Source organism: Gossypium hirsutum, chromosome A11 (assembly GCF_007990345.1).
Source record: "Gossypium hirsutum isolate 1008001.06 chromosome A11, Gossypium_hirsutum_v2.1, whole genome shotgun sequence".
NCBI classification, from domain to species: domain Eukaryota; kingdom Viridiplantae; phylum Streptophyta; class Magnoliopsida; order Malvales; family Malvaceae; genus Gossypium; species Gossypium hirsutum.
The window spans coordinates 77,704,464-77,724,942 of record NC_053434.1 but is presented as its reverse complement, the minus strand read 5'-3'; the positions used below and the strand labels follow the sequence as shown (position 1 = coordinate 77,724,942).

At 36.0% G+C, this 20,479-nt stretch overlaps 1 non-coding gene across 1 annotated transcript; it reads right to left on the bottom strand.

The window, feature by feature from the left end:
* Window positions 1–19,959: 19,959 nt before the first annotated feature.
* LOC121210151 (small nucleolar RNA R71) lies at window positions 19,960–20,066 on the bottom strand. The gene has a single exon (XR_005905279.1). It is a non-coding gene; the product is annotated as a small nucleolar RNA R71 (small nucleolar RNA).
* Window positions 20,067–20,479: the final 413 nt, after the last annotated feature.

Here is a 20,479-nt window from a genome sequence, read left to right as displayed (position 1 = left end):
GCAGTTATGGTTTTAAGAAAACCATGTTCTACTTCTAGCAAATATAAAGCATAATAATAAATATAATCTTAATTTGAATAATAACCAAAGGAAAGGCCTTATTACATTCCAGACTGAAATAACTTTAAATACTAGAAATTATAGACTTAAGAAAAGAAGTCCAAGTCGTCTTGCTAGCTGGCCACCTCAGAGTCCCTCCAATCGTCGAACCACCTACTGAAGATCACCTGAGAAAAATGAAAGAGGGGGTGAGTTTTCAAAATCTCAGTGTGTACAACCCTCGACAAATAGATACGCATGCAATAGCAAGTCTTTTTGGGTCTGAGCCCAATTCAATTTTGAATAAATGTCAAGTAATCAAATATGCACAGATCCCACCCATCCAACCGCTATACACTTTCTCCATCCCCCGATACACTCCATGTGGGGTTATAAATATCAACCCATCCATCGAATACACTCTAATAGTAGCTCGGTTGCGGTACTACCTAACGTTGCAGCAAAACGGCTAATCATATATTGGGCTTAAAAAGCCATCGGTGGATCCACAATCGTCAAGCAACCATGCGATCCTCATATACTTCCTCCGTTCCATAATTCCCAACCCATATGCAACCTAAACAAAATATCATATGAATGCAGCAGGTACACATGCAACATCCATAAATCTTACATTCAATACATAGGGGTATTTTAGTCATTCTCGCCCTTAGGGGCATTTTGATAATTTCTCTTTATTTTGGGTTTATTACTTACCTTGGCCCATTAACAAGTCCTCGTTGGCTAAAGTGAACAGATACTATGCACCAGGTAGGATTCTAGAGAAGAGGAGGTGAGTCATTAAGACCACTTAAGTACCAAGCTCTCCCTAGATCCAATCCTAGACATGCATATACCCATTTCCACACCATAACCTTATGACTCGTCCACAGTCGCAATTAATTAATTAATTAAGTTTTATGTCTATTTAAGCAGTTATCAGATACTAGGCCAAAAAACCCCTTACAAAGCCCAAACAAGTCTACATACATGAAACCCACTTGGCCCACTCTCATTCATATGACCTATTAGGCCCAAAACACATTCATATGGCCCATCAGCCCTAATCACATTCATATGGCCCATCGGCCCCAATCACATTCATAGTCATGCAATCATATGATTTTCCATCACTTAGTATCAAATTGCCAATTTTGCCTACTATGCGCCATATAGCTCATTGGGCCTATTTAGCCCATTCTGGCCTAGTTGGCCAATACACGGCCGAAGAGGTATTTGGCTTTTGAGATTTGTATGGTGAAAGGGGTTATTCGGCACAAATAAGAAGAAAAGAAGAAGGAATGGCTAAAACCAAAGGTGAATCAAAAGAGAATTTGAGAAGAGAAAGAATGGAAAATTGGCAAGCAAGGAACAAGAAATTCGGCTTCTGAGCATTTAGAGAGAAAGGTGTTTCGGCAACACAAAAAAAAAAGAAATGAGGAATTGCTAAAGGAAGAGAAGCAATTTCGACAATACCCTAAAATCCCCAAAATCGGCATCTATATATGCTATAGCCAAATCTACCTATCCTTAAATTTCGTATTCGGCTCCACTTCTCTGCACCCCTCATCTCCTAAATTTTCTCCCTGATAACTCTTTTCTCCCTTCTTTAAATTTCTCCTCTTATCACTCCCTTCAGAGTTCACATCCAACACCACTACTGGCCATTTATTGAGCAAAAATATATCCTTCTTTTGAGCAAGGAAGGATTCGAACCCCAAACCTCCCTGCCATGCATATGACACCACGTCTAAGCCCCACATGTGACGCTACTTGCCACTCCAACACAACGCTCCTTGTGTCCAGTTCCTCCTTTATTTATTTAAAACCCAAACTACTTACCATCAAGGTTCTTTTAATTATTAAACTATAATTTCCTTCACCCTAAAGTTCGAACTCTAAACTTAACCAAGGCCTAATATCACATAAATAACACTTGACTAGGAATATTAAGCACACCTTTTATCAAAACCATCAGGTAATGAACCGAATTTTTCAACCATATTTAGATAAATTTGTGGTTATTTTTATTGACGACATACTAATTTATTCTCGAGATGAGACATGTAGAGCACTTGAGAACTATTTTGCAGACTATGAGAGAAAAATAGTTATATGCCAAGTTTAGTAAAAGTGAATTTTGGCTTCGAAAAGTTAGATTTTTGGGACATATTGTTTCAGGAGATGGTATCCAAGTTGATCCAAGCAAGATTTCTGCTATTATTGAGTGGAAACCACCAAAGAATGTATTTGAGGTTAGAACCTTTTTGGGATTAGCTGGTTATTACAGACGGTTTGTTAAAGGATTTTCTATTATCGCTACTCCTATGATGAGATTGTTGCAAAAGGATGTAAGTTCGAGTGGTCTGAAAAATGTCAACAATGTTTTGAGAAATTGAAGACATTATTGACTGAGGCACCAGTTTTAGTACACTAGAGTCGGGGAAAGAGTTTGTAATTTATAGTGATGCATCATTGAATGGATTAGGATGTGTGTTGATGCAAGAGGGCAAAGTGATAGCTTATGCCTTGAGACAACAAAAATCGCATGGAAAGAACTACCTGATGCATGATTTAGATTTTGCAACCATTGTGTTTTCCTTAAAGATTTGGAGACATCATTTATGCGGTGAGAAATTTCATGTCTTTACCGATCATAAAATTTTAAAGTATATAATGACTCAAAACGATCTGAATTTGCGACAACGGAGATGGCTTGAATTATTAAAAGACTATGAGCTTGTGATCGATTACCAGTCGGGAAAGGGGAATTTAGTAGCCGATGCTTTGAGTAGGAAATCTTTGTTTGCTTTGAGTAGCATTAATACACTATTGACTTTATCCGATAATGGTTCGATTCTAACCAAGTTGAGAGCTAAACCAATGTTTCTTCAGTAGATTTGCGAAGCTCAAAAGTGTGACAGTGAGTTGCAAGCCAAGAGAATTTAGTGTGAATTGGGTGATGACTTAGAATTTCAAATTGACTTTGATGATTGTTTGAGATTTCGAGGTAGGATATGTGTTCCTAAAGATACAGAGTTGATTCAGAAGATTCTTAATGAGGCACATAGTGGTTGTTTGTCTATTCATCTGGGTAGTACAAAAATTTATTGTGATTTGAAGAAAATGTATTGGTGGTTAGGCATGAAATGAGATATCTCAGAGCTTGTTTCAAAATGCTTGATTTGTCAACAAGTAAAGGCCAAACACCAAGTACCTTTGGGTTTACTTCACCTTGTGATGGTTCCCAAGTGGAAATGAGACAGAATTACCATGGATTTTGTAACAGGTTTACTGTAACACCCTATACCCGTAACCCACACTAGGGCAGAGTACAAGGCGTTACCTAACTTGATCTCATGTGTACAACCAATGTAACACCCCCTTACCCGAGACCATCCCCGGAGTCGAGCACCAGGCGTTAACATACTTAAATTATCACTTAAACAATTTCAAACAATTTATTTCACCTTTCCTAATAAACTGCCCATCTGCGTCATAGTCGCTAAAAAATCATATCTTGAGTTAAGAAACTTAAAATTAAAATCCGTAAATTTTCCCTGAAACTAGACTTATATATCTATTTACTAATGTTTTTCTAGAGTTTTTTGGTAGGTCCAATTAATACATTTTATTAGTTGAAGTTTCCCCTATTTCAGTGTTCGATTGCTCTGACCTCTGTTAACTACAAATCACTATTCTCTCTGTAAAGAATTAATATGACTATTTCGTTTCTTTCTCTTAAAATTAGACTCAATAAGGAATATATACATATAAAGTATGACTCATAATTATTTTTGTACAATATTTAGAGAATTTCTAAAATTAGAATAGGGATTCAAAAATCGCTCTAACATTGTTCCAAAAAAACTCATATTTCTTATAAAATACAACTCATTTACCTTTTTTGTTTCTTCCATATGAAAATAGACTCACTAAGCTTCAATTTCATATTTTATTCATCATCTAATTCTATCTCTACTATTTTTAGTGATTTTTGAAACTCTCATCATTCCTGTTGTATGATACTATTTTATAGGAAATTTCACCTTTTTATGAATTTCCATGGATTAGATAGCACATTAAGTATACATAACACCAAATATGATATTGATTAGCCATTCCAATGGCTAATCATTACCAAACATTTCCTTACCACCCAATAGCCATATCATAAGATCATATACACAAAATGATTATAATGCTATACATGCCATACTCAAAATATACAAGCCACTATACCAAAATGGTCCAAGGATAGTGTGAGCGAGCCTCCAACCGTTCCCGATTTTTGAGCTGGCTTGTCAAAACTACAAAGAATGGAAATGAGGGAGTAAGCATAAATGCTTAGTAAGTTCACATGTAAATAGCAAGTAACATAATCATGCAATCCAACATAAAACATCATTTGTATAAATATCGCCAGTTACATTTGCATTTACTATCTTACCACGATTTCATCATACCAAGTTCTCAACCCAAGGGTTTAAGCGCATACCTGTCCAAATTTTCTGATTCACTACACTTACCAAGATGTCACGTTCGTCTTAAGTATTCTCCTTATTCACTTAAGATTCACCCGTTGAACACATCAGAATATAATTTGGATACACGGATTGCATGCACATAAGTGCCATACCCGCAGCTAGACAAGCTCAATAGCCTTTGAAAATTATGTAGCCAAGCTACCATGTAACCCGCCCATAAGCGAACTCGGACTCAACTCAATGAGCTTGGGCATTTGCATCCATAAGTGAACTCGAACTCAACTCAATGAGTTTGGATCCCTAGTTATATCTCACGAACTCGGAACTCAAATATCCTAGTGACATGTCACTTGTATCCTAATCTATTCCCAAGGTTCAAATGGGATTTTCCTCAATCACACATCTTTGCTGTCTTCCACGGAATGTCGGAACCGATCTTGGTAGCATTTCATATTTATCAAGTAGCTCACATAATTTGCATATTACTAGATAATAATCCACAAAACAGAATATTTCATGATAATAATCATCATATCGTATAAATAACATTAAATTACTTAAAATGACAATTATGTTACTACATTTACACATGAACTTACCTCGGTACAAAATGTTAGAAATCGAGTCTATTCCTCGTAAACTTTATTTTTCCCTCGATCAGGACTCGAATCTTGTTTCTCTTGATCTAAAATAAAAAATTTAGCTTATTTAATACTCACATTTAGTAAAACAGTTATTGACTCAAACTTTGGCAAAATTACATTTTTGCCCTTAAACTTTTACATATTTACACTTTTGCCCCAAGGCTCGGAAATTAAAATTCATCCTATTTTCTTATGTTTCATGACATGCTGATCATTTTTCCCTTCTATGGAAACATCAAATTCTCACTCTGACATGTACTTATGAACATTAGGTATTTTTACCGATTATGTAGTTTTACTCGTTTTCACGTAAAATCGCTTTGCAAAAGTTGTTTAACACAATTTCAAGCTTTATAGTCTACCATAAAACATCAAAATAAACACATTTCACCAATGGGTATTTTTCCAAATATAAACCCTAGGTTAAATTATTGCTAGAATAAGCTTAATCAAGTTACCGAGAATCCAAAAACGTAAAGAACATTAAAAACTGGGCTAAAATGCACTTACAATCGAGCTTGGAAGCTTGAAAAACCCTAACTATGTCTTCCTCATGTGAAATTCGGCCAAGGGGTTCACGATGGAAAAAAATGGCTTTTACTTTTGTTTTTAATTCATTTTAATATCTAAATAACCAAAATGCCCTTAATTAAAAACTATGGTGTTTTATCTTCCTTTAGGTATTTTTGTCCAAACCAGTATAATGGTCTAATTACTATCTAAGGACCTCCACTTTAAAAACCCGTTACTCACAAGTACTTAGTACCTTTGTGAACTAGAACACACATTTTACAACTTTTGCAATTTAGTCCTAAATATCAAATTGGACCCTCAATCGATAAAATTTCTAAACAAAATTTTCACACAATCATGAAATCATGCCATAGACCTTAAAATGATAATAAAATAATTATTTATATCTCAGATTTGTGGTCCCAAAACCACTATTCCGGTTAGGCCTTAATTTGAGATATTACAACTCTCCCTCCTTTACGGATTTTTGTCCCCGAAAATCTTACCGGTAAATAGGTGTGAGTATTGATTCCTCATAGTTTCCTCGGGCTCCCATGTAGCCTCTTCTACCCTGTGCTTTTTCCACAATACTTTCACGAGAGCGGTACTTTTATTTCTTAGTTGCTTGACCTCTCGAGCTAAAATCTTAATCGGTTCTTCATTGTAAGTCATATCCGGTTGTAGCTCAATTTCAGTCAATGAAATTACATGTGAAGGATCCGAACGATACCGGCGTAACATAGATACGTGGAACACATCCTGAATCTTCTCTAATTCAGGTGGTAATGCTAACCGATATGCTACAGGTCCAACTCTTTCAATTATCTCATACGATCCGATAAAATGCGGACTCAACTTGCCTTTCCGACCAAATCTAAGAACTTTATTCCATGGAGACACTTTTAAAAATACCTTATCGCTGACTTGAAACTCAATTTCTTTTCGTTTCAAATTCGCGTAGGATTTCTGCCTATTCGAAGCAGCTTTCGAACAATCTCGAATCACTTTCACTTTTTCTTCAGTTTCTTTAATTAGATCAACTCCGTAAATCTGATTTTCTTTGAGTTCAGTCCAATACAATGGCGTCTGACACTTATGATCGTACAATGCTTTGTAAGGTGCCATCTTCAAACTCGTCTGATAACTATTATTGTAGGCAAATTCTACCAACGGTAAGTATCTTTCCCAACTACCTTGGAATTCCAATACACAACATCTGAGTATGTCTTCAAGAATCTGAATTACTCTCTCTGATTGTCCATCAGTCTGTGGATGGAAGGCAGTGCTGAAATTTAACTTCATACCTAGTGCCTCTTGTAACTTTTGCCAAAACCACGATGTAAATCTTGGATCTCTAGCTGAAATGATCGACAAAGGTACTCCGTGAAGTCTAACAATCTCACTGATATAGAATTCAGCCAACTTATTAAGAGAATAATCAGTACATACCAGAATAAAATGAGCCAATTTAGTCAATCTGTCCACTATTACCCAGATGGCATCTTTCTTCCCCGGAGTTAACGGCAAACCTGATACAAAATCCGTAGTAATTCGATCCCACTTCCACTCGGGAACCATCATAGGCTGAAGTAGTCTTGAAGGCACTTGGTGTTCAGCTTTCACTTGTTGACAAATTAAGTATTTCGATACGAACTCAGAGATATCTCTTTTCATTTCGTTCCACCAATACATTTTCTTCAAGTCATTATACATTTTTGTACTGCCCGGGTGAATTGACAAACAACCACTGCGTGCTTCATGCAAGATCTTTTTAATCAACTCATCATTTTTCGGTACACAAATTTGATCTTTAAACATTAAGCATGTAATATCCCGAATTAAGGCCTAATCAGAATAGTGGTTTCGTGACCATAAATCCGAGATAGAAATAATTATTTTATAATTATTTTGAGGTTTATGATTTGATTGCATGATTGTGTGAAAATTTCGTGATGAAATTCTATGCCTAAAGTGCTTAAATTGAAAGTAGGGACTAAATCGAATAAGTTGCAAAACTTGCATTCTAGAAGTTTTTAGTATGAAATTGTTTTGGAATATTAATGAGGAGGTCTTAAATAGCAATTTGACCAATTTTAAGTTCATGGAAAAAATTAGGACATGGAAGGAATTTTTGGAAAGTTTAGTAGTAAGGGTATTTTGGTCATTTAGTTATTAAAATGAATTAAAAACAAAATTAAAAGCCAAATTTTGTCCATCTTCTTCATTAGGCCGAAATTTCAAGGGTTCTCCATAGCTAGGGTTTGTTTCAAGCTTCCAAGCTCCAGAGTAAGTGATTCCAAGCCCCGTTTTTAATGATTTTTACGTTTTTGAGATCCCGATAACTCGATAAAGCTTATGTTAGCAATAATTTGACCTAGGGTTTATATTTGGAAAAATACCCATAGGCGAAATTTGTGTATTTTGATGTTTTATGATAGAATATGAAGTTTTAAATTATGTTAGACAACTTGTACTACTCGATTTTAAGTAAAAACGAGTAAAAGGGCTTAATCGGTAAAAATACCTAATAGTCACAAGTACATGTTAGAGTGAGAATTTGATGTTGCCATAGAAGAGAAAAGTGATCAGCATGTTGTAAAACATAAGAATAAGGAATAAAGTTTAATCCCGAGCCTAGGGGCAAAAATGTAAATATGCAAAAGTTTAGGGGTAAAATTGTAATTTTGCCAAAATTTGAGTTAAGGATTAATTTGATAATGTGAGTATTAAATAAGCTAAATGTGTTATCTTAGATCAAGAAAGACGTGGAATCGACCTCAATCGAGGAAAAGAAAAGATTGTGGACTAAATTGCAAAATCTTTGTATTTTGGTACCAAGGTAAGTTCATGTGTAAATGTAGTAACATAATTGTTGTTTTAAGGAATTTAATGTTGTTTATATGATATGATGCTTATTATTATCATGAAACGTTATGTTTTGTGGTTATTGTTGAATAATATGTAATTATGTGAATTACTTGATGAGTATGAACTATCACCGAGTATCAGTTTCGATATTCCGTGGAAGACGGCAAAGATGTGAGATCGAGGAAAAGCCCGTTTGAACCTTAGGAATAGATTAGGATACAAGTGACATGTCACTAGGATGGTTGAGCATCCAAACTCGTTGAGTTGAGTCCGAGTTCACTTATGGATGCAAATGTCCGAACTCGTTGAGTTGAGTCCGAGTTCGTGAAATGTAACTAGGCATCCGAACTCGTTGAGTTGAGTCTGAGTTCACTTATGGATGTGAACGCCCGAGCTCGTTGAGTTGAGTCCGAGTTCACTTATGGATGCGAATGTCCGAACTCGTTGAGTTGAGTCCGAGTTCGTGAGATGTAACTAGGCATCCGAACTCGTTGAGTTGAGTCCGAGTTCACTTATGGATGCGAACGCCCGAGCTCGTTGAGTTGAGTCTGAGTTCGCTTATGGGCGGGTTACATGATCGCTTGATTACATATATGGCACTTATGTGTAAGTTATCCATGTATCCGAATTATATTCCGATGTGTTCAACGGGTAAAGTTCTACTCAAATGGAGGAATATTCGACATGTAAAGAGACATATTGGTAAGTGATGTGAAATGGATATTTTGTACAGATATGTATTTAACCCTCGGGTTGAGTATTGATACAACCACGATAAGGTAATAAGATGATGAAAAATGATTAAAAATGTGATATGTGTTTTAGTGATACATGCTAATGTTGATTGGTATGACTGTTTGTTATGTTACTTATTATTTGCATATGAACTTACTAAGCATTTATGCTTACTCCCTCCTTCTTACTCATTGTAGTTTTGGACAAGCCAACTCAGGAGTCGGGATAGGTCGAAGGCTCAGTCACACTATCCGGAAGACTTTTGGTAATGGCTTGTAAATTTAAGTATGGCATGTATAGCAATATACCTTTTTTGTGTAAATGATCTTATGGTATGGTGATGGAATGGTTGAGGAAATGCTTGATAATGATAAATTATGAAAATAGTTAGTTTAAATTATATTTGATGTTAAGGAAAATTATTAAGATACTTAGTGCATAAAAACTCATAAAAGGGATGAAATTTGCCATAAACAGAATACTGCAGCAACACTGACGCGAGTTTAAAAATTTACTAAAAATCATATAAATTTAACTTGGTGATGGACTACATATCAAATTGAAGCTTATTATGTCTAGTTTCACATGAAACAAATGAAACAGGTAAAGGAATTATATGTTACAAGATATTTGAATTTTAGTGAAATAGGGTCATAGCAGTTTCTGAATCCCCTGTTCCAACTTTAGAAATTCACCATAAATTGTAAAGATATAATTAGGTAGTGTATTTTATATTCTCAGAATCTTATTGAGTCTAGTTTCAGGATAAATAAACCTCATAGGCATATGGATTTTTTATAGAGAGAAATGTGGTTCGTAGTAAATAGAGGTCAAACCAGTCAAGTCCTGAAACAGGGGTAGTTTTAACTAATAAACTATACTAATTGGACCAACCAAAAATTCTAGAAAAAAATTAGTAGATAGGTATATGAGTCTAGATTTAGGGAAAATTTATGGAGCTTAATTTCGAGTTTCGTAACTCATGATATGATTTTTCTTGTGACTGTGATGCAAGTAGCTTAAAAGCTGTGAATGTAGAAATAAATAATCCAAAGTTCTAAATATGTTAAATTAAGCTTAGTAACACCTCATACTCGACTCCGGCGACGGTCTCGGGCGTGGGGGAGTTACAAAGCAACCATCAGAACCGATTCTGAAATCTGATCCTGTATCAGCCTCACATTGCTTCCTCTTGGCTTGCAAATCTTTGTCACTTTTCTAAGCTTTACAAATCTCTTGTAAAAACATCGATCTTGTTCTCAACTCTGCTAGAATCGAACCATCATCAGACACCGTCAACTGAGTATTCATAGCTCTCAAAGCAAACAATGACTTTCTACTCAAAGCATCAGCGACCACATTTGCTTTCCCTAGATGGTAGTCAATCACAAGCTCGTAATCTTTCAATAATTCTAACCATCTCCGCTATCTCAAATTCAAGTCTTTTTGTGACATCAAGTACTTGAGACTTTTGTGGTCGGTATATACTTGACACTTTTTAACATACAAATAATGTCGCCAAATCTTCAAAGCAAACACTATAGCAGCCAGTTCCAAATCATGAGTCGGATAATTCCTTTCGTAAGGTTTCAACTTCCTCGAAGCATAAGCCACCACTTTTCCTTCTTGCAGAAGTACACATCCCAAGCCATTTAAAGAAGCATCACTATACACCACAAATTCTTTACCTGACTCGGGTTGTACTGACACTGGTACCTCAGTCAGTAACTTTTTCAATTTCTCAAAGCTTTGTTGACATTCTTCCGTCCATTCAAATTTAACATCCTTTTGGAGTTGTCTGGTCATAGGAGTAGCAATTATAGAAAATCCATTTACAAACCTTCAATAATAACCAGCTAGACCTAAGAAATTTCTAACCTCAGTTACATTCTTCGGCGGTTTCCAATCAGCAATAGCCGAAATTTTACTGGGATCAACCCGTATACCATCACCTGAAACAATATGACCCAAAAATCCAACTTCTCGATGCCAAAATTCACTCTTACTAAATTTGGCATACAACTGCTTATCTCTCAAAGTTTGCAAAACTATCCTCAAGTGCTCAGCATACTCTATCTCATCTTTCGAATAAATTAAGATATCATCAATAAATACCACAGCAAAATTGTCCAAGTATGGCTGAAATACGCGTTTCATTAAATCCATAAACACAGCAAGAGCATTTGTCAAACATAATGGCATAACTAAAAATTCATAATGGCCATACCTCGTTCTACAAGCAGTTTTAGGCACATCTGACTCTTTTACTCCCAGCTGGTAATATCCAGACCTCAAGTCAATCTTTGAAAACCATGTTGCTCCTTTCAGCTGATCAAACAAATCGTCAATTCTCGGTAACGGATACTTGTTCTTGATTGTTACCTTATTTAACTACCGATAGTCTACACACAATCTCATAGAACCATCCTTCTTTTTTACAAATAATACGGGAGCACCCCAAGGCGAAAAACTCAGTCTCACAAAGCCTTTGTTAGTCAACTCTTGCAACTGCGACTTTAATTCTTTCAACTCTGTTGGTGCCATTCTATATGGAGCAATCGAGATTGGAGTTGTTCCCAGTATGACTCAATACTAAATTCTACTTCTCTGACAGGAGGCAAACCCAACAAATCTTCTGGAAATACATCCGCAAATTCACATACAATCGGCACTGATTCAATTTTTTTCTCAAATTCCTTTGTATTCAACACATACGCCAAATAAGCTTCATAACCCTTTCTCAAATATCTCTAAGCTGACATCGAAGAAATCACACTAGGTAATGCCTCTGATTCGTCTGATTCAACCCGCAGAATTTTACCATTTTCACATTTTAATTCAATAACCTTTTGTTTACAATTTACTATAGCATCATGAAATGTCAACCAATCCATACCCAAAATAACATCAAATTCGTCAAACGGCAACAACATCAAGTCGGCCGAAACATAATGACCTTTAATCATCAAAGGACATTTCTTGCATACTTTATCAACTATAACACATTTGCCTAATGGGTTTGACATTTTAACCATAAATTCCGTAGACTCAACAGGTATACTCATATTAGACACCAATTTCATGCACACATATGAATGAGTAGAACCGGGGTCAATCAAAGCAATAACGTCAACATCATAAAGAGAGAAAATACCAGTGATCACATCGAGACATGAAGCATCTTCACACACCCTTATGGCATAAGCTCTAGCCGGAGCTCTAACTTCAGATTTAAACACTGAATCTCTGACTACATTCTTGCCGCTTGCCTCATTCCCAGCATTTCTCGAAGATCTTCCTCTCGAAATTGCACCACTAGGTTTTGCACTCTGAATTTTTTCTTTCTTAATTCTCTCGGGACAGTCTCTAATAAAATGATCTGGAGAACCACACTGGTAACATTCGTTAGTTCTACATGGACCAAGGCGAATTCTACCACATCGTTGGCACTCGGGTCTAACAAATCTCAAATTTCCCATATTAGCCACAGAAGTAGTCTGAGATTTAAAACCCGCATTTTGCTTCTTACGATTCCCATACGAATGTTCGGCCGAAACATGAGAATGAGAATACATATCTCTGGATTTTCTAGATTGCGGTGGGAATGCACTGCTCATTGATCTTTTCTTCAAATTTCTAGTCTCAGCCTCTGCCTTTCTCTTTTCTTTAATTAGTTCTTCAGCCTTGCAAGCCCGATCAACAAGTTCTATGAACTCTTTTAACTTAGGAATTCCCACAAATACTTTGATGTCTTCATTGAGTCCGTCTTCAAATCGTCTGCACATTTTAGCCTCTGAAGGAATACATTCTCTAGCATACTTACTCAATCGAACGAACTACCTTTCATACTCATAACTGTCATGTTTCCTTGTTTCAACTCGAGAAACTCTTTACGTTTCTATTCAACAAATCTTTCACTGATGTATTTCTTCCGAAATTCTTCTTGAAAGAACTCCCAAGTCACTTTCTCTTTCCGTACCACTGAAATCAATGTCTTCCACCAATAATAGGCTGAATCTCTCAACAAGGATATAGCACATTTTAAGAACTCTTCAGGTGTACAAGACAATTCATCAAATTCCCGAATAGAATTCTCAAGCCAAAATTCTCCTTTCTCGGCATCATCATCAACATTTGCCCTGAATTCTTCAGCCCCTTGCTTGCGAATTCTGTCAACTGGGGTTCTATGAAATTTCATTAGATCCATACCTTGAGGCATCGGGGGTACAGGTTGAGGAATCGGGGGAGGTGGGGGAGGTCAGGAGTCGTCACACTATCACAATATATATGGCATGTATAGCAAAACCTGTACATATGCCACGTTAGTCAGAGAACCGACTAAACCGTAGCTCTGATACCACAAAATGTAACACCCTCTTACCCGAGACTATCACCGGAGTTGAGCACAAGGCGTTAATAGACTTAAATTATCACTTAAATAATTTCAAACAATTTATTTCACCTTTCGTAATAAACTACTCATCTGCATCACAGTCGCTAAAAAAATCATATCTTGAGTTACGAAATTCAAAATTAAAATTCGTAAATTTTACCTGAAACTAGACTCATATATATATTTAATAATTTTTTTTAAGAATTTTTTTATGGGGCCAATTAGTACAGTTTATTAGTTAAAGTTCCCCCTATTTCAGTGTTTGACTACTCTAACCTCTATTCACTACGAATCACTTTTCTGTCTGTAAAGAATTTAACTTACTATGCCGTTTATTTATCTTAAAAGTAGACTCAGTAAGGAATCTATACATATAAAATATAACTCCTAATTATTTTTATAAAATTTTTAGTGAATTTATAAATTCAGAACAGGGGATTCAGAAATCGCTCTGACCCTATTCCACCAAAACTCAAATTTCTCATAAAATACAACTCATTTACCTGTTTTGTTTCTTGCATATAAAAATACACTCAATAAGATTCAATTTCATATTTTATTCATCATCTAATTCTATCTCTACTATTTTTAGTGATTTTTTGAACTTACATCATTCCTATTGTATGATACTATTTTATAGCAAATTTCACCTTTTTTTATGAATTTCCATGGATTAGATAGCACATTAAGTATACATAACACCAAATATGATCTTGATTAGCCATTCCAATGGCTAATCATTACCAAACATTTTCTTATCACCCAATATCCATATCATAAGATCATATACACAAAATGATTATAATGCTATACATGCCATACTCAAAATATACAAGCCACTATACCAAAATAGTCCAAGGATAGTGTGAGCGAGCCTCCAACCGTTCCCAATTTTTGAGCTGGCTTGTCAAAGCTACAAAGAATGGAAAGGAGGGAGTAAGCATAAATGCTTAGTAAGTTCACATGTAAATAACAAGTAACATAATCATGCAATCCAACATAAAACATCATTTGTATAAATATCACCAGTTACATTTGCATTTACTATCTTACCACAATTTCATCATACCAAGTTCTCAACCCGAGGGTTTAAGCGCATACCTGTCCAAATTTTCTGATTCACTACACTTACCAACATGTCACCTTCTTCTTAAGTATTCTCCTTATTCACTTAAGATTCACCCGTTGAACACATCGAAAAATAATTTGGATACACGGATTGCATGCACATAAGTGCCATACCCGCAGCTAGACAAACTCAATAGCCTGTGAAAATTATGTAGCCAAGCTACCATGTAACCCGCCCGTAAGCGAACTCAGACCCAACTCAATGAGCTTGGGCGTTTGCATCCGTAAGTGAACTCGAACTCAACTCAATGAGGTCAGATGCCTAGTTATATCTCACGAACTCGGACTCAACTCAACGAGCTCGGAACTCAAATATCCTAGTGACATGTCACTTATATCCTAATCTATTCCCAAGGTTCAAATGGGATTTTCCTCAATCACTCATCTTTGCTGTCTTCCACGGAATGTCGAAACCGATACTTGGTAGCATTTCATATTTATCAAGTAGCTCACATAATTTGCACATTACTAAATAATAATCGACAAGGCATAATATTTCATGATAATCATCATCATATCATATAAATAACATTAAATTACTTAAAATGACAATTATGTTACTACATTTACACATGAACTTACCTCGGTACAAAATGTTAGAAATCAGCCTATTCCTCGTAAACTTTATTTTTCCCTTGATCAGGACTCGAATCTTGTTTCTCTTGATCTAAAATAAAAAATTTAGCTTATTTAATACTCACATTTATTAAAACAGTCCTTGACTCAAACTTTGGAAAAATTACATTTTTGCCCTTAAACTTTTACATATTTACACTTTTTCCCCAAGGCTCGGAAATTAAACTTCATCCTATTTTCTTATGTTTTATGACATGCTAATCATTTTCCCTTCTATGGCAACATCAAATTCTCACTCTGACATGTACTGATGAACATTAGGTATTTTTATCGATTTTGTCGTTTTACTCGTTTTCACGTAAAATCGCTTAGCAAAAGTTGTTTAACACAATTTCAAGCTTCATATTCTACCATAAAACATCAAAATAAACATATTTCACCTATGGGTATTTTTCCAAATATAAACCCTAGGTTAAATTATTGCTAGAATAAGCTTAATCAAGTTACTGGGACTCCAAAAACATAAAGAACATTAAAAATAGGGCTAAAATGGACTTACAATCGAGCTTGGAAGCTTGAAAAATCCTAGGTATGTCTTCCTCATGTGAAATTCGGCCAAGGGTTTGAAGATGGACAAAAATTGGCTTTTAATTTTGTTTTTAATTCATTTTAATAACTAAATGACCAAAATGCCCTTAATTAAAAACTATGGTGTTTTATCTTCCTTTAGGCAGTTTTGTCCAAAATAGTATGATGGTATAATTACGATCCAAGGACCTCCACTTTAAAAACCCATTACTCACAAGTACTTAGTACCTTTGTGAACTAGAACACACATTTTACAACTTTTGCAATTTAGTCCTAAAATCAAATTGGACCCTCTATCGATAAAATTTCTAAACGAAATTTTCCAACAATCATGAAATCATGCCATAGATCTTAAAATGATAATAAAATAATTATTTCTATCTCATATTGGTGGTCCCGAAACCACTATTCCGATTAGGCCCTAATTTAGGATATTACAACCAACCTCAAACTTTTCGGGACTCGGTCCAATTTAAAACTTTTTTCTATTTCTACTTTAAACTTATTATTATGGGACTACGAGCCCCAAATAGATCATTGAAAACTATTCGAGACCAATCCGGGTCCTTAAACCAACTTTAGAAAATTTGTCCTTGAAACAGGACACACGCCCGTGTGGAAGAGTAACACGCTCGTGTGACCATTTCGACATGGTTGTGTTGATGGCCCGTATGGTTCACACAGCCCAAGCACCCTTGGACATGCCCGTGTCTGGCACCCGTGTAGGACTAATTTCTAATTCAACCTACAGGGGTTTTCACATGGCCAGACACAAGCCCGTGTCAATGGCCCGTGTCCCTCACACGGCCATGACATGCCCGTGTCCTAGCCCTTGTGCAAAAACCTGGACATTCTGTTTCTGACATCAGCATTCCTAAAATGTCACACAGCCATCGCACATGCCCATGTACTAGGCCGTGTCCTGTACACGGCTAAGACACACGGCTGTGTCTTTGCCCGTGTGTTTATTACCATGTTTACTGACTAGAAATTTTTACGTGTAGGGGACACACAGCTAGACCACACGACCATGGGGCTGACCATGTGTCACACACGGAATAGACACACGCTCGTGTGTCTACCCGTGTGGACAATATAAGGCAATTTACCAAGCCTCATTGCCGCCCTTACATACCTATTTCCATACAAATGCCAACCAATTCCAAAACAAGCATAATTCAAGTACCAAATCAACCACAATAGACATTCCTTCAACCATGAAAATACATCTTTTATAAATCGAAATGTGTGTTAGCCACCATTCAAGGCTTAATACAAAATAAAGGGTTCCCAACCCGAGTCATTAGAATTGGCCAATGCTCAAAGACACAAAATGATAAAGTCTAAGCCCTATACATGCCATATTCAGAAATATAAATCAAACTATACCGAAAGCTTCGATTTGATAGTGTGATCGATATCTCTGACTTCTGTTGATCTTTGAGCTAGATAGGCGGCACTGTAAGGAAATGGAAAGGAAATGGAGTAAGCATAAAGCTTAGTAAGTTACACATAAAAAAATCTACAACGATGAGTCTATCATTCATCAACAAACTCATGATACCAAAGTGGGCATAAGCATCACTTACTCTTTACTCCATACAATTCACATAGCATATATAATGATTTCACATCTTGTACGTATGTATCACTTAGGTACTTGTAATACTCACAATACGGTTATACTTTCCTCATTAACTTAAATTCATAACTTTTACCGTTGAACCATTCGGAACACTACCGAATATTCCATAAGCCTCAAACATGGGTAAGGTGCCAATGCCATGTCCCAGACATGGTCTTACACTGGCTATCATCTTCGAGGCTGATGCCATGTCCCAGACATGGTCTTATACTAGCTCTCACATATTTGTGCTGATGCCATGTCCCAAACATGGTCTTACACTGACACATCTCATAGCCGATGCATGTCCCAGACATGTCTTACATTGGCTTACGTCCTGAGGCCGATGCATGTCCCAGACATGTCTTACACTAGCACTCGTCTCAATGCCAATGCCATGTCCTAGACATGGTCTTACACTGGCTCTCATAAGGTGGCTGATGCATGTTGATAAATCGTAATTTATACATATTTTTATTCCATGCTTAACACATTTTACGGATGATTTTTCCTTAAAATTGGTGAATTCGATGCTCCTAATGCCTTAATTTCATGTTTTATACTTGGGTGAGCATAGGAGAGTGAAAGAAGAAAACAGGAGAAACAGAGAAAACATGGAAATAACAGGCCTGATGGCAAGTCAAATCGATTTACATGGGTAGATCACACGCCCGTGCCCATTTAACAGCCTTGTCCATGGCCTTAAGCAATCGCACACGGGTGTGTTCCTGCCAAGCCCAAGTTTAGTCTAATTCAGAAAAGGCCAATTTTGAGGGCTCTTAGGCATTCCAAAGCCTATTTAAATATCTGAGGAGGCACTTAGATAGGGGACACACAGATAGAAGCAAGGAATTGCTCAAGGCAAGCCGATCGGTCCATCTCAGAAGCCGGATTCACTATCAAGACTGAAGATCTCCCTTCAAATTCCTCTAGGAGTTTTGGGTTTTCTTATGTTTTGTTATTTTTATTCTTTTGAGATGTTTTCTTTCATTAGTATGAACTAAAACCCCTAAATACCTAAGGAGGATGAAACCTAAGACGGATCTTGTTATTATTATCTGAATTGTAAGATAAATATTTGACTTGTTCTTAATTATGTATTCTTAGTACTTGTTTTGATATTCCAGGATATTGATTCAAGTTAAGCTCCTATTCAGAGGAGGAATAAACCCTGTCTACGAGTAAATTTGTCATAATTAAGCGGAGTTGATTGCGCGCCTAGAGATAGGGTGACAAGATTTTGCCGGATTAGGGTGAAACCTAATAAGGGGATCCATAGATCGAGTTAATGCAACCCTAGGGCATTAGTTAGGAAAAGATTTCAATTATTCAATCTAGGGTTAGACATTGTTAGTCTCGAGAGAGATAATAATATAACTTAGGGATCTCTATAGAAAAAGTTGAATAAATAAATCATCCGATTCAGAGTCAAATAACAAGTGAAGTCTAGGTGGATTTTTCCTTAGGTATTGTCTTAATCAAAAGCTTTTTATTTTCCCCAAATTTCTTTTCTGTGATTTCTTAATTTAGTTAATTAGTTAGATATACAAAACCCTTTTATTTTTTAGGCTAGATAATAAAAAGAAAGTTGATACTAGTACTTTTAGTTCCTTTGGGTTCGATAATTCAGTCTTGCAAAAGCTATACTACTGTTCGATAGGTACACTTGCCTTCATCGTGATAATAGTTAGTTTCAAGAACGATTCATTATAAATATTTAAAACCTGTCACGAATATATAATATCAAGTTTTTGGCGCCATTGCCGAGGAACTAAGATATTAGGAACACTCGATTTTTATTATTTAGCCATTTTACTTTTATTGCAGTTAAAATTTTTATTTTCTTTTCTAACTCTTCATTTTTTTTCTTCTAACAGGTTTTTCTAGTTTATGACTAGAAGAGCAAGAGGAAGATACTTCAACCACCACCGAGGAGATGGCTGAAAACCAAGAAAATCCGCTACCTCCTGCGATTGCTGTTAATCAAAATTCTGCTCTGCGCACTATGTATGATTATGCTAAACATTTTTTAACAGGAACTGAATCGAGCATAGTTAGACCTGCTGTAGCTGTAAATTCTTTTGAACTAAAACCTAACACAATTCAAATGATACAACAATTTGTTCAGTTTGATGGTTTGCAGGACAAAGATCCCAACACTCACTTGGCAAACTTTTTGAAACTATGCGATACATTTAAAATTAATGGTGTTTTTGATGACACCATTCGCCTTCGGTTATTCCTTTTTCTTTAAGGAATAAGGCTAAACAATGGTTGAACTCATTACCACAGGGGTCAATCACTACATGGGAACAAATGACCGAAAAGTTTTTACTAAAATATTTTTCACCAGCTAAAATGACTAAATTACGTAATGATATCTCTTCTTTTGTGCAGATGGATTTAGAAACACTCTACGATGCATGGGAGAGATATAAGGACCTTTTGCGAAGATGACTTCACCATGGGTTACCACTCTAGCTACAGGTTCAAACTTTTCATAATGGCCTGAATTCTTCGACTTGACAAATGGTTGACGCAGCTGCTGGCAGAATCATCAATAATAAAACACCTGAAGATGCCTATGAATTTATAGAGGAGATGTCACTGAATAACTATTAGTGGCAAGTCATGAGGACAAAGCCAACAAAAATAGCTGGTGTTTATAACGTTGATTTGGTCACCACGCTCTCTAATCAGGTAGAACTCTTGAATAAGAAAATTGATGGTTTTATTAGTTCTTCACAGGTTCACCAGTAATGCAGTGCGAAGTGAATGAAGGTGGATCAAGCAATTCAGAATACCCACCTTATAGCCACAACTTGAAAAACGAGCAGTTAAATTACATGGGTAATAATCCTCGATCTCAAAACAATCCTTATAG